The sequence below is a fragment of the Empidonax traillii genome, unplaced genomic scaffold (genome assembly GCF_003031625.1).
Source record: "Empidonax traillii isolate 1590-97213 ecotype Southwest subspecies unplaced genomic scaffold, ASM303162v1 scaffold992:size1346157, whole genome shotgun sequence".
Lineage (NCBI taxonomy): Eukaryota > Metazoa > Chordata > Aves > Passeriformes > Tyrannidae > Empidonax > Empidonax traillii.
Window position 1 is genome coordinate 382,556 of NW_020956185.1, and position 14,511 is coordinate 397,066.

Here is a 14,511-nt window from a genome sequence, read left to right on the forward strand (position 1 = left end):
GGAGATTTCCACAGTTTGGTGGTGGTGGGTTTTTTTTCTCCTGTGAAATGAGCAGGTGAGGATGCTTTGCTGCCTGAAAGTTAACTGACTTTGGACATATTTTAAATATACCTGATGCTAATCGATTTGTGAAGATGTAGAAGGTTGTGATACAACTAAACCACCACATCATCTTAATTACTAAGAGGTGCGTTCAGTGAGTGCTGAATCACCTTCACAGAGGCATCGTCCTACACCTTATCTCATGTCACAATGTGTATCTTACTGGCACAAAAATGCACTTTATTTTCCTGCAGAAAATCGTGTCAAAGTGCAAAGCAGCAATTCAGCACCCAGTGAGGCCAAGCAGAATTATTTCTTTGATGACAAGAAGCACAAGGGTTTTGAAGACCCTTCCTGTGTCTGCTGAGCACTTTTCTCTCAAGCCCTGTGAGCATCCTCAGCCTCAGCTGTGGTTTCATGTCCTAAGAGGTTTTTAGCACCTCAGAGTTTGCACTCCTGACATAGATATCTATTAGATCTCTCCCTTCTTTCTGTTCATATAGGTCTTTTCTGTTTAGTTCAGAAAGATCACTGAAAAGTTTAATTTGAGAGTGCTTAATATTAGCAGGGTTTTCCAGAAAGCTGTCTCTTAAGCTGAAAGAATACAGAAGCTCACATTTGAGAGCAAAGTTACCTCAATGATTAACAGAAGATTTGTCACGTGGTTCCTCGTAGCATCCCATTTTGGTGTTGCATCAAACTTACCCTTTCTTTAAAAAAAAAAAAAAAAATTCAATGAATTTTCCTCTCCAAAAGCGTTCAGCAACCTTCAAGTTACACAGAGACATCAGAAGCCTTTAATGCAGGTTTTCAGGGTAAATGAAACCTTTTTTCGGTGTGGTTGCCTTTGTAATAACAGTCTTCTTATTTGTTGGATACTTATGTAACGTAAGATGAAAAGACATTTTATAGCCTTCTGGCAAGAGGACTTAAAATTAACAGCATACCTGTGGCTGCCCTAAGCCAGGGAGGGAGTCATTTTCAGGCCATGGGAAAACTGAAGTTTTGCATCCTTCGCTTCTTCTGGCTTGCTGGTATTCGCTATTTCCATAGACTTGTTTTTCATGAAAGCATCATCATCATGCACAAAGAGAAAAAAAATTAAGTAATTGATTCTGATGAAAGAACAAGAGACCGAGGTGGTAAACGATAACTGTCACCCATTAGCATTTCCCCAAAGAATGCGGTGGTTTCACTTACTCTTTCATTTTGTATTTTAATGCCTGGCTGGGCTCTCACATCCCACACAGTCAATTGGCTCCCTATGCAAAACCCATTAACTGTCTGATTACCTCTGGCAAAGCAAAGCCAAACAGATGCAGTGCACATCCAGAGGTAGGAATCCTCAGCATCCCGGTGGCTTTATGGGCCATATCCTGTCAACCATCCGCAGGCAGGCGGACTCCCACCGAACTTAAAGGATGTTTTACAAAGCAATCAATGGCCTTTCACACTGACTCCCTCTCAATATGCAAAAAGGAAAGCCACAAAAAGATAATGATCTGGGTTTTGATCTCACCCATACTGGGCTGACAGTAGGGTAATCCCATTGACTTCAGCTGATTTATTCCATCAATCAAACGACTTTCACAGGCATTGGGCTGGGCCTTTAAACAAATGTAAACTTGATCAGAACCAAGCCCAATCGCATTCATGCCCATTCTTGCTTCGAATGTGTGCCTTCCACAGCACGTTTTCACCTGGAACCCGAATGACCTCAGCGCAAACTTCTATTATTTAACATAAAGTTGACAACTGTTTTCAAACAAGGCAATTACTCTCATTATAAACGCAGAACGCTTTTAATCCTCGAGGCAGGTACAGTTTCCCCGCACATCCCCATTGATTACCAACAAATAGGTTCGTCAGTGCTGCAGTCCCCGAAGTGAAGCAGCTCATGAGGACATGCTTGAGCTCGTCGGCTCGGGGATTGTTGGCTGCAGCGAGGAGCGCAGCGTGGCCAGCAAAACCACCCTCCGGGCAAATGCCTGGGCTGCTGGCCTGTCCAGAGCACCGGGCTGCCATCCGTACCTGTGCTGGCTGGTTGGGAGGCAGGGCTGGGGAGCTGGCAGGGCAGATAAAGGCAGGGTTCATCCGCGGGGCTGAATCTGACCTTCGGCTGCGTCCCAGGGCTTTCAGAGCTCGTGGAGCAGCCCAAGAGCAAGGATTCTGCTCTTCTCCAGCCGCTGGAGGCGAGGCATGAGGCAGCCGGCAGAGCACGGACAGCACAGCTGAGGCGAAGGCTCTGTCAGGCCCTCGGCTGCGATCCTGCCAGGAAAACTAAACTCTGCTTTCCCAAAAGCCCCGTGATGACCCCAGGTGGCCGGGACCCCGGTATCACAGCTCAAGGAAGTATGCAGCTGATTGCTCTATTGCATCTCCTGGGGATCAGACAGACTCTCCTGCCTCAGACATGCTAATGCTCCTCTGCCTCTCCAGTATTTGGGTTGTTTGAACTTTTTCTCTCAGCAGCAACAATTACCCACAATACTGGAGATGGCAGCGCTATTAGATCAGAAAATGACTCACTGCTGAACTAGCCTTGTCAAGCAAGATAAATACAATTTGGTTGTTAGCTAATCTATTTTTGTTTGTGTTCTCAATTCATCCAAGACACTGATTGCATGGCAGTCTACCACGCTGGCATTAAGTATATGCTGCTACAATGCTCTTTGCTTTGTAAGGAGAACATTTATGAATACAATAGCCGTATTTGTCTGTCAATATTACACCACTGCTGACGTACCCTGCACCGGCTCCCTGGGCCATAGAGTGTGGGGTAATACTTTCTGGCTTTCCAGGAGTTAAATTATGGAAAGGCGATATTTAAATTTAACAGCACTTGAGTAACTAGAAGTCTCATCTAAGATACAATTCTGCTATCTGTCTTCTTTATCTGCCAGCTGTTCCTTCCCCCAGCTCTACAACTGAAGTTTTGTGGCTTGATACTGCCTTGAATCAGCTTTGGGCTTTTGGGTCTAAGAAGGCTGTTCTGAGGCCTTGTAGGATGCTTTTGCACTTCCATGCTGAACTTTGCCAATGCAAGAATCTCTTAGGGGTGCTCACCACCTCCCCCTGAGACAATTCAGGCTTTGCATTTGAGCTGTGTATTCACATTGCACTTCCCCTCACTCTTTTGCACTTGTTACTCAGACTCTGGGAAGGCTGTTTACAGAGATTTAAAGTTTTCATCAGAAAGAAAGTGGTTTGCAATTGGAAGGAGGGGGACCCATTGATCTTAATAACATAGAGAGGAACTTCCCAACCTGCATGGTTGGCAAATCCATTGCCAACTGCCAAACTTCACCAAACAGTAAACAGGCAGAGGTGCATGGTAAAAAGGAGGTGAAAAGCATCAAAAAACATGTTATCTCTCTCTATGTGAACTCAATATCAAGTAAGCTGACATATCAGATAAGTCACTTTTCAACTGTCACACTTCATGAAAGTCTTACAGATTCAAGTAAAAGATCTTGCTTCAATCACTTCACGATCAAGTCTCTTTCTGAGAATCAGGGAGAGATAACTGATTATTTGTGCAGGCTGAGAGAAAACTGTGGCTTTGCAGAGTTCCACCATACATACAACAGGACTTCAACAATCAGGATTTCTGCTGTGCTTTTCCTAAACTTGACTGCAACATGTGTGGAAAAGGCTGAAACGAATGCATTTGCAATGTATTTGCAATGCATTTACAGTGCTCTGGAACACGTGGATATTTTTCAGGAGAGGCACGAAGACACCCTGACTCTCCACCATTGTGTTTGCCCTCTACTGCGGTCCTTTGGGTCCTCTGTGGCATTTCTACCGATTGTGGGATACTCTTGCGGAGCCCCTGCTGGTTAATCATGATGGGTTAAACAAGCTGTTAAGTGATGTGGGAAACCATTGCAAAGATACTTAGCTGGGACTGTGAGGCTGCACTGTGTGTCTAAGCTCCTTCCATCTGATAGTCCTATCCTCCGGAATGGGCTGTGTGGGAGCCTGTGGCTCCTATCAGCCTGAGCTGATGGTTCCTACCACATTTCACATGCAGATGATCCTGTCTCCCAGATTTTAACCCCTAGGCTAGGCAAGACTCCCGAGGATGGGATGAAAATGAGTGAAGCAACTTGTATTCTCCCTCTTGAGTGCATAGCACTGCATTGTGCTGCTTGTCAGCCACTGCTCTGAGACAATAGCTAATTTTCCTCACATGCAGCATAAGATGTTATCATCATTATCATTACTAGTATTGTGTGATACCATTTAACCTAGTCCAAAATTGCATACCTGGGTGTAATTCCATCTGCCTCTCCATCAGCTGAGCCAGACAGATGAGATTACTATGCCGCGGGTGAAGCCAGGGACCTAAGCTGGATGGGCTCCACCAGCTTGGAAGGAAAGGTGGCAGAGAGGGTTTCTAAGCCCTCTTCTGTCAGGAGGGCGGGAAAGAAGATCCAGCTTGAGTCGAGAATTGGGCTTTCCTAGTCAGAAGATGCACTGGAGCACAAGAGACCTGTTGTTTCCAGCCAGCCCCACTGGACTGGGGACTTGAAAAGTCCAGTCCTCAGTCTGGAAGTTAAAAGAGCACTACCCGAAACAGCCCCACAGTGGCCACTGCCAGAGATAAAATGCTGAACCTGACAGCTCAAAGTGATGTAACCAGACCTGGGACCTGATCCCTGCCCTTTTCCAACTCCTGCCTGCACTTTCCAGTGGGTAAATCTTCAGAGTGACTTTTCCAGAGGGTGACTTCTAAAAGGATGGATGCCTTGGGAGCTGCCTGTTGGGCAGGCAATGAAAACGAGCATCTGGCTTGGCAGGTCTCCTCCTTATCTTACAATCAAAGGCCTCAGTCTATTCTGGTTTGGGACTGATTCTCAGTAGGCACTGAAAGAGGTGTGAAAGTGGGTAAAGCTTGGATTTTTAGGTGGGTTTGGGCACTGACCTGGCACCCAGAGCAGCCAGTCAGTGTCCTGAGGGAGTTCGGTCCCTCTTCACCAGTGACCATTCCTAACTGACCCCAGCCACCAAAATCCTCCTGAGGGCAAAAGGAGCTGAGGTTTTCTTGCAGATCTGTGAGAGCCCTCCCAGAGAAAAGCACTCTGGCCTTCCCTTTGGTTGTTGATGTTTCAAATAATACTTCGTTGCTGTTACATTTCTGCTGCAAGGGTAATAACCACCAGTCAAAAAAATATTTGCACAGCACAGAGGGTAGGCCAGGACTGAGGGAAGCTGCACTTGCAAATTCCACACGTTGCACTTGAATTTTCACTTCTTACTGCAGGAACTGTGCACTCAGTGGGGTTTTTGTCAAGAGTGGCAAGTGCTGAAGGCATTAGTGGAATGGCAGAGATCTTCAAGGAGTACAGTGCTACACTGCAGTTATCCAAAGGGCTGAGGAGTCCCTAAAAATCAGGCACAATTCAGTGAAAAGCATCAGCATAGTTTGTGAAGGGCAGTGGGATCCTGCGTGAGGAAGTTTACTATAAACTGCTGGTACCAGCTGCCTGTGCTGTAGATCTGTGGTTTTCTGTAGAAGAAAATCCATGGGATGTCTTTGTGAGCACCTGAGAGCTCCAGGGAAAGCTGAGAAAGGAATCCAAGGTAGAGGATGGTAATTCTGTGATATAAATGAAACTAACACATATTTTCACCTACATTTTTGCTTTCCGCTGAAACATTTTCAACAGTGGAAACATCACCAAGGAAGAACATGCCTTAAATTCCTCTTTATGGGGTGGGAACTGTTATAGGAAGGGAAAATCGATGCAAGCCCTTTCATAACAGTTGGCCTTGATGATCCTAAAGGTCTTTTCCAACCTGAACAGGATTCTGTGATTCTATAAAATCACACCAGCAGAGCCATAATCAGGAGACAACAAAGGAAAAGCACACCAAAGTCCCAATTCTCTGGCACTTACAAGCTTAATTAAAGGGTAATGTAATCAAGCCGGTGATTAATCATAAACTTCTTATCATTAGAGAAGGAGAGATTTTCCCGCCAAAGGCTCCAGCTCACACTTTGCTGTCACTGTAACTTCATCAAGTATATGCACCCAATCACATGAGTCTGAAACAGCTTCAGGAGAGCCCAAGGAATTACACCAGAGTAAAACCAAACCAAGGAGATAATTGTAAGGCAACAAGATCCCTCCCTTAAACTCCAGTACCTACACAGAGCGGAATAAATGGATCTGGATCCCCATTCCTGCCTGGTGATAAGAAATTTTTATGGCACAAGTAGTGCATTGCTTTGTAGATAAACTACATGTTCCTTGAGGACACCAAATTAATAATCCCTGAGGGGAGGGCGTGCGTTATCCTTGTTCCCAACAGCACACCGGGGTGGCATGAAAGCCACTGGCAAGGGGAAGTCATATCCCATCCTGCTGGATAATACTCTTACTTGAAAGGGAGGGAAACAGAGTGTGTGTGGGGGGGTGGTATCCTCCCAGCCAGGGAGGATAAACTGTCCAAGAGTTTACATATTCAGATTCCCATGAAAAGGAAAACAGCAGCCTGCTCAACCCCTCCCCGTAGGATTCCTTGTGCCATTGCAGCAACCCCACCACAAAGCTGAGCCAGTCTGTGTAGGAGCATAAACACAGCCAGGACATCACACTTGGCAGCAAATAAAGCCTGGGGTGGGAAACACCTCTAACTCAAAGTATCTGCTGCTGGAAGAGGGTATCTTTGTAATAAACTCCCACGCTGTGGCCTTAAACCTTAACGGTCTGTGAAAGTTATTTTGCAACGTTTGTAGCATTTGGTTTCCCTCTAACCAGGCTTTATGATCCGTATTACAGGAGGACACTGTTAAGCTAATCATATTTACAACAAATCTTTGTAATATAATAGCTCCTGGCATTCTGAGCAAGGCACAACTTGACTTTTTCATAAATACAGAAAGAAAGATCTTCTACCAAAGTTATTTTCCTACTGCTTCCCTGAGTCCATCTGTTAGAGCAGCTAAAGATCAAGGGCCATCATTTCTTTTCTCCTACAGACTGAATGGTGGAATAGATACTTGGCTTCCCAAGGCCTAATTCTGCACTTTTTTTATTCCCAGGGACAGCCTCTTCAGGCATTATCAACTTGCCTTTTCCTTTTTAAGGCATGCCTGGTATAAGTCATGTCTGAAATATAACTCCTTATTTCTCCTACTGATGACAGCTTAAATTATTAAAAGGAATTTTAAAGTTCTTTCTAGGTTTCTCATTTTCATATTATTGTCATTTTCCTCTCTGCATTTCATTCAGGTCTGGTAGCACAAGCAGCCTGACTGGAGTCACTTTTTCCTTCTGTGCATTAAAACTAATTCAACTCTGTTTGCTCTTGATGAGCAGTTAAAAGAGAAGGAAATAAAAACACAGGTAGTAAATACTCTGAAACACCAACTGAATATACTTAAAAAGTAAAACTGAATTCGTGCCATAAAATTGTCAAGAAGGGCCCTCTGAGCTTGAAACAGGAGCAGATTCTTTCAAACTTTCCCAGAGAACAGCAGTGACCTTGCAGATCAGATAACCCATGGTCTACAAGAGTTCAAACATGTCATCAAGACTTTATTTTACTGCTTGATGTTCCTTGGCCTAGCTGCTCCAACCAGCCTAATTTCAGCACCCCTCCAACGAGAACCCCCACGACCAGAACCAACGTCAGCAAAGCAGAGCTGAGGACGTGGTAGGAACAAGGATAAATGAGACAGGCTGGATTTTTGCTGAGTGACTCTAATCTGATGGGTGCAATATATTAAAACCAATGGAAACATTTGATTAAAAACACGCTAGGTCTTTGCGCGGGGTATTATCACAAAGCCTGTCGCAGGCAGGCAGCCAAGAGTTCAGAAGCAGCACAAAAGGGCTGTGATAGAAATCCCCAGCCTTCCTCCTTCCACAGAAAACTTGCCAGAGGGAAATCTGGGGTCCTCAGACCTCCACTGTCTCTAAATGTTTGCGGTGAGAGACTGATGTCTGCTTCATCATCACCTTCAAAAACACAGACAGCTCTGCATCATCTCCCCCGGTCCATGGCTTCTTGGTGGATGTCCAGGAAGCCTTAACCCTCCCCAAGAGGCCACATGCCTTCATGAAAGGTCCTCCAAACAGCCTCCAATCTCTATGGTTTTATTCCAGAAAAACATCGATCAGTCTTTCAGGAGGCATCAGCTGAACCTTCACAGAGGGCCAAACAGAAGTGGTGAAGCCCTAATCCCTGTGGGGCTGAGAGAACACCAGCAGTGCATCACAGTAAGAAGGGTGAGCACCTCTGATCACCCTATGTCTTCTCTCTCTTGATTCCACTGACACATTTGCTCTTGCTGTTCCCATTCCCCCCCAGCCATCACTGGGAGGATGGAAGAGCCCACAAGTGCAGGAAATAAATGCATCCCAGTCAGCGTGAGAACTGCTCCCCTTAATTCTTTCCCCAACAGGCTGCAGCTTGTGAAATCAAACAGGGGTTGCATGTCAGTACAAAAACTGACTCCAGCGTATCTCCGTTGATTTTAGTACTAACTAAGACTTTTACTTTCATTTTTTATGAGAAATTAATGCTTTTCAAAGTTGTTGAGGAAGTGGCTGCTCCTGTCAACAAACGGCTTTGGTTTTACTCCAGCATGGGCATTTCAGGAAATCAAACCAGGAGAGAGGACTAATCACTTTTTAGCAGCAGCTACTGTCTAGACTAGTTTAGCTTTAACTTTAAACTGTACCCTTAGGCTCCAGTTCAGCAAAATATTTAAACATATATTTGATTTTTAAGCATATGGGCAATTCCGGTGTACCTACTTATTTAAATTTAGGCACACGTTTTGAGTCTTTCCCTGAATTAGTTTCTAAATCACTCACAATTTATCCTCATTTCCATCAGCGCTACTCATTGTGCTACATCATTTGGATTACTCCAGAAGTAGGAAAAAAAATACTCTTGGTATTTCTGGAGAAAGTTTTCCTGCTTTTACAGGAAATATTTATTTATTTATTTATTTTATATATATTAAAAATATTTATTTATTTATAATATTTTGCTGAGATTCAGCTTTTTTAATCACATCCTTCTTCAGCCTGAATTCAAAGCCAAAGCTGGGATTTGATGAAATGCTTTGGTCATGGACAAAATATGCTTAAACTCTACAGAGATTTTAAAGAGGAGAGATAAGGTGAGGGCATGGCTTTATCACCCTGTTTCAAGCAAAACTGTGGCCACTCCCCTTTTCCAGATCATCCCTTTCCCAGCACAATATTCTAGGAAATCACCCACATTTCAAGGCATGCCTTGGGTACCAGTCACACCATGATACCCAGGGATGGGACACGAACTTTTACACACAGTTGACTGAGCCTTAGCACTCTCTGAATGACTGGGGATTGATAGAGCCACTGAAGCCCCAAGCCAGGAATCAAGAAAACATAAATTTAAAGGGAATTTAGAATGGAATGGCATCATATGTTTAATTCTGATTGTTTCCTTGAAAGTGGAAATTGATGCTGCTACAAGCTCTAGGCTCTTCCTAGGCCAAGGTAATGTTAAGACCGTAGAAAATATCACACTTCGGGGAAAAAAAGGAACATCTGGTGTAGCTGTTAATCAAAACTGATATTGATATTATATTTCTACTTTTTTCACTTTAATCCTCTGAAATGCAAAACACGCTCAGAAAGACAATCCCTCTTTTTTTGTTTTCCCTCTCCAAGAAGAAGCATCCACAGTTTAAGGCTGCAAATCTGAGCAGTCTTGTAAATGGTGTAAACACAAATGAAAATTAGCCAACAAAAGAAATTCAATTGAGTTAAATAGCAGGTTATTATCATACCTTACATTCTCTTCTGTCCTTACCTGTAGCTCCACGAAGAGTGAGTCAGGTAAGAACTAACCAGAGGGGACAAAACTGCTGACATTGTGCACAATTCCAGACATAGCAAAAAGAATATAAAATAAACAGGACACAAAGATGCAACTCCAAGATTATGTATTTCCCCAAGGATGTGCTGCTCCATACTAATTTTTCACCAAACTGAGCTGCACCTCAAGTAAATTAAAAAAAAAATACCAGTTGCCATAGGCAGCTCAAATTAAGTGCAAATATTTCTGAAGACTTCACTAAGACTATAATTTCATCTTTCAATGTTTTCAGTTCTTCACTTCTTTTAGAGATTTATGGAAACAAGTAGACCAGACTCCCCCAAATCGTGTCAACCTGCATCATAATTTATATTTTTACCAATCTGACACGACTGCTGCAGATTTGAAATGGTAGCGCCCTGGATCCACTCAGTTGGCACACACATAAAAGTGCACATACACACACACACACACAAGGCTAAAGGTGGTAGAAAACCCAGGCAAAGTCAGTTTATTTGATTGTAGTCATTAGTGCTGTACATTACAGGTTCAATCCTGCTCCCTTTGATGTTGGTGGTATTACTCCCATTGAATTCATGTGCTCTGAAAAAAAAAATGCACGAGTTTTGCGAATTTATCATTTTGTCATCTATGCTTCAGGTCAAAATTATAATCCAGTGTTTTAGACTTGGGTTTGAGCCAAATTATTTTTGCTGGAGGTTCAAAGAACGCATACTTGTCCTTCAGAGAGGTGCCAATCCGCTTTACAACCGAGGAGTAACACGGCTGAGGTTTCTCAGAGCGGTCTGAGGGATGCAAACATCTCGCAGGTGACCACAGCAATCTCAGCTTTCAGGGTCTCCCCGCAGCAAACAGCAAGTCCCTCCTCTTGCTGGGGCCATGGCAGTGCCCACACACTTAGGAAGAGCCAGGAAAGACGTTTGGGGAGCACCAGAAGTGAAGGAGACTCTCTGGGATTGTTTGTGCTACTGAACTGGAGCTCTTTCAGTGAAATATCCTAAATCCTAAATCATTTACATTAGCCACTTCTCAGCTTTTAAATGAAGGAAGTTTCTTTCTCTCCCCATCCTCACCTTGGAGAACCAATGGTCAAGAACATTCCATGGTGAAAGATTTATTTACCAAGAGGTAAGTTCTTCTTGTTGCCACAGTTGTTCAACCAAATGCATTCAACAGAGACATTCAGCAAGTTCTGAAATGAGGCAGAGGGGCTTCCCAGAAACAGGACTTCACTTTCATGTCAACAGAAAGGGTGAGAGAACATGGAAACAACTTAGGTTGGTGTCAGATGTCGATAGGGTTTCAATTTTGAAAGCCTCTCCCTCTGTCCCAAAGTTAGTGTACTAAGAACTGGGACCTCAAAGAAGGTGAGGCAATTACAAGGGACTTAAACTGGAGTTAAGAATTGCAGAGCACCCACAAAAATGTGGCCCCAGAGGTTATTTGGATCCCTTTTACTCAGAGGGTCTGTTGCAAAGATGCAGCGAGCAGATTTACCACTTTCAGGCAAGTGGAGAAAGGGCAGACAGGGCAGTGGACTGACATGAGAAGCGCAGTGTGTGGCTGCATGGGCTTGGTTCTGGGCTCTGGGAGAGCTGGAGAGCAGGTGGCGGAGACAGTGACAAAAACCCTGTCAGATCTCATTGGTATTTAGACCAGGGAGCCCCAGAATAAGCTCCTATCATCACATCTTTTGTACTGCACAGAAGAGAGCACAGGGATGTGCCCTGATCCCTGCAGCCACCTCTCTCTGGAGCCAGGGAGCAAATCTGCCTCCGTGGAGCTACCCCAGCAGCCCAGCCTACCTGAGAGTCTGGATCATGATTACTGATGCATCTTTTTATGGTAGAGGGAGACAAAATATAAGAAGACACTTAAGTCTTTCCTGAAACAGCATTTCCGCAGTATATGTGATACACATTTACTTCCTGTCACTTATTGGGAATTCTGCAAGGTACTCTGCAAAATTTGATAAGGGTTTTGCCACTCATGAGTGACACAGAGCTGGGATCCTTCCAGTAAACTCTCTGTCCCCTGCCCCAAGCACATGATCACATCAGCAATCTGCCCTGTTACAGCCACCCAATCACTGCTGACTTCAGTGGGAGCAGATCTGAGCCTACAATCACCACAGATCATCTCCTCAGGCTTTTTGTTTTGCAATATCGACGAAAAGAGCGACAAAAAATAGTAACATTGCACTTCAAAACCTACTAACAAAAGCCAATTCAACAATATACCTCCAACAGTATTCACAACGTGCCTTTAAACTGCCTTGCCATACTACACAGAGCAAGTGTCAGTGTGGGGAATGGAGAAAATGTTCCTTTGCTACCTTGTAAATCAAGTTTTAGTGCACTGTGTGGCTAAGATTTGCTTTTTCGTGGCTCACAAATCAATATCAAACACCAGTGTCCATGTCAGTCATTTTCATGCTGGTATATTACCAAAACATACTGTCAGCTGAGCAAAACAGAAACTGTAGCTGCTCTTTCCAAAATCAAAATATCTTCCACTGAAACACTTTCACTTTGAGGATGTTGCTGCTTAAGGACATTGCCTCTCCTTCCACTGGCTCACTTCTGGCATGGCCCAACAGGTTTCCCCTTGATGAAGAAAGATTTCTCTCCTTTTATTCCCCATACCCTTAGCCCTTTTGCCTCTCCTCTCCACATCCTTACCTCCAGTATCTAGGACACACTTGGGCTAAATTCCACTGGCTTTGGACCTTTCAGCCTCACCAGTGACACCTCCTCACCTCGGGATACCCTGGCCACTCTCACCCTCCCTCCCACCTAGACATGCACCTCTCCCCAGCTTGGTCGTAGTGCCTCCACAGAAACCTTCTGTGAGCTTTGCTTCTTCAAATTCCTCATTCCACAGGCTCCACATGGCTGCCCTGATGTTTTGGTCATGGCTGTGGTGGGCACTGGATGGAGGTGAGGGAGAGCAGAACAGCTGGGGTTGGAATGGACCTCTGCAGATCACCCAGCCCAACCTCCCATCCCCCGCCCAGGCAGGGTCACCTGGAGCAGGTGATACAGGAAGGCATCCAGGTGGGTTTGGAATGTCTCCAGAGAGGGAGACTCCATGCCCTCTCCGGCCAGCCTGTCCCAATGCTTGGCCACCCTCAAGCTAAAGAAGTTCTTCCTCGTGTTTGGGTGAAACTTCCTGTGTTTTAGTTTACGGCCGCTGCTCCTCGTCCTGCCGCTGGGCACCACTGAAAAGAGCCCGGCACCATCCTCTTGGCACCCAGCCCGGAGATATTTATGTGCATTAATGACATCCTCTCCCAGTTTTCTCCTCTCCAGACTAAACAGGCAGCCTCTCCTCATCGGAGAGATGCTCCAGACCCCTTATCATCTTCACGGCCTGCGCTGGACCCTGTCCAGCATCGTTTCCTCGTCTTTCTTGCCCCGAGGAGTGCGGAACTGGGCGCAGATCTCCAGATGCACAGCGGGGCGGTGTAGTGGGAGGGGAAAGGGGGGGCGGGCGGGGGTAGTCGGGAGGGGAGGTCGTTTCCCCGACGGGGTGCCCCCCCCCCCTCCCCCCGGGAGTGATGCGCGGCTCTTCGCGACATTACGGCGGGCGGGCGGGCGGCACGCCAGGAATGCGCGCTCCCGGCGGCGGGGCCGCGCTCCCAGCGGCGGGGCCGCGCATCGGGCGGGGGCGGGATGACATCATGAGAAAGTGGCGGCGTCCCCGGCAGCGGGCGGGCGCCGCGGGGAGGGGAGCGGCGGGCGAAGAAGGAGGGAGAGAGGGAGGGAGAGCGGGCAGGAAGGAAGCGCCGTCGGAAGCCCCCGGGGCGGCAGCAGCGCGCATCCTGCATCCCGCATCCCGCATCCCGCGGGAGCGCCGCGCCCGAGCGGGATGCGCGGCTCAGGAGGCGTTCCTCCCGTCCAGCGCGCACCCCGCGGCGGGCGGCGGCGCACCCGGGTAGCGGGCACCGGGAGCGGGGGTGGCGAGCGCGGCGGTGCCACCGGCGGCGATGCACACCCCGCACCCCCCACCCCTCCTCCCCAAACCCAGCCCGTCCCCCTTTGTGTGCCGGCGGCGGGACCGGGCGAAGGAAGCCCCGTCCGAGATCTGCCCGTCCCGCCCGGTAACAGCCCCGGCGGCCCCATTGGCTCCCTTCGCCGCCGCTTCCTGCGGCCGCGCCGCCCCCGCGGGGGCTCCGCGGGCCCCGCGCCAGCCCCGCCCGCCGCCGGCACCGCCCGCCCGCCGCGCAGCCGCTTTTATGAATGAAACACCGGCCGCGTGCTCGGGCAGGGGGGGAAATCTCCCCCCCAACCTCTGCCCGACAGGAGGGGACCGGGAGGAGGGAGGATGCCGAGGCGCGGGTGCAGCGCCGGGCGAGGGGGAGCTCTGGGCGACGCGGCCAGGAGCGAGTGTTTGGAGGCGAAGAGGCACCATCCAGCGGCTGCCCCAGGGGCTCTGCCTGCACAGCCTCAAGCTGCTCCCTAGGAAGGTGTTGGGCGTGCAGGGAAGTCGTTTAAATAGGGTGCCTGGGTTGTGCGTGGAAGTCAGTTAAATAGGGTCGCCGGGTTGTGCGTTGCAGGGAGGGTCAATTCCAGCTCGAGAGTGCAGGGTCGTGGCGTGTTTCTCCACTAAAAATTGAAA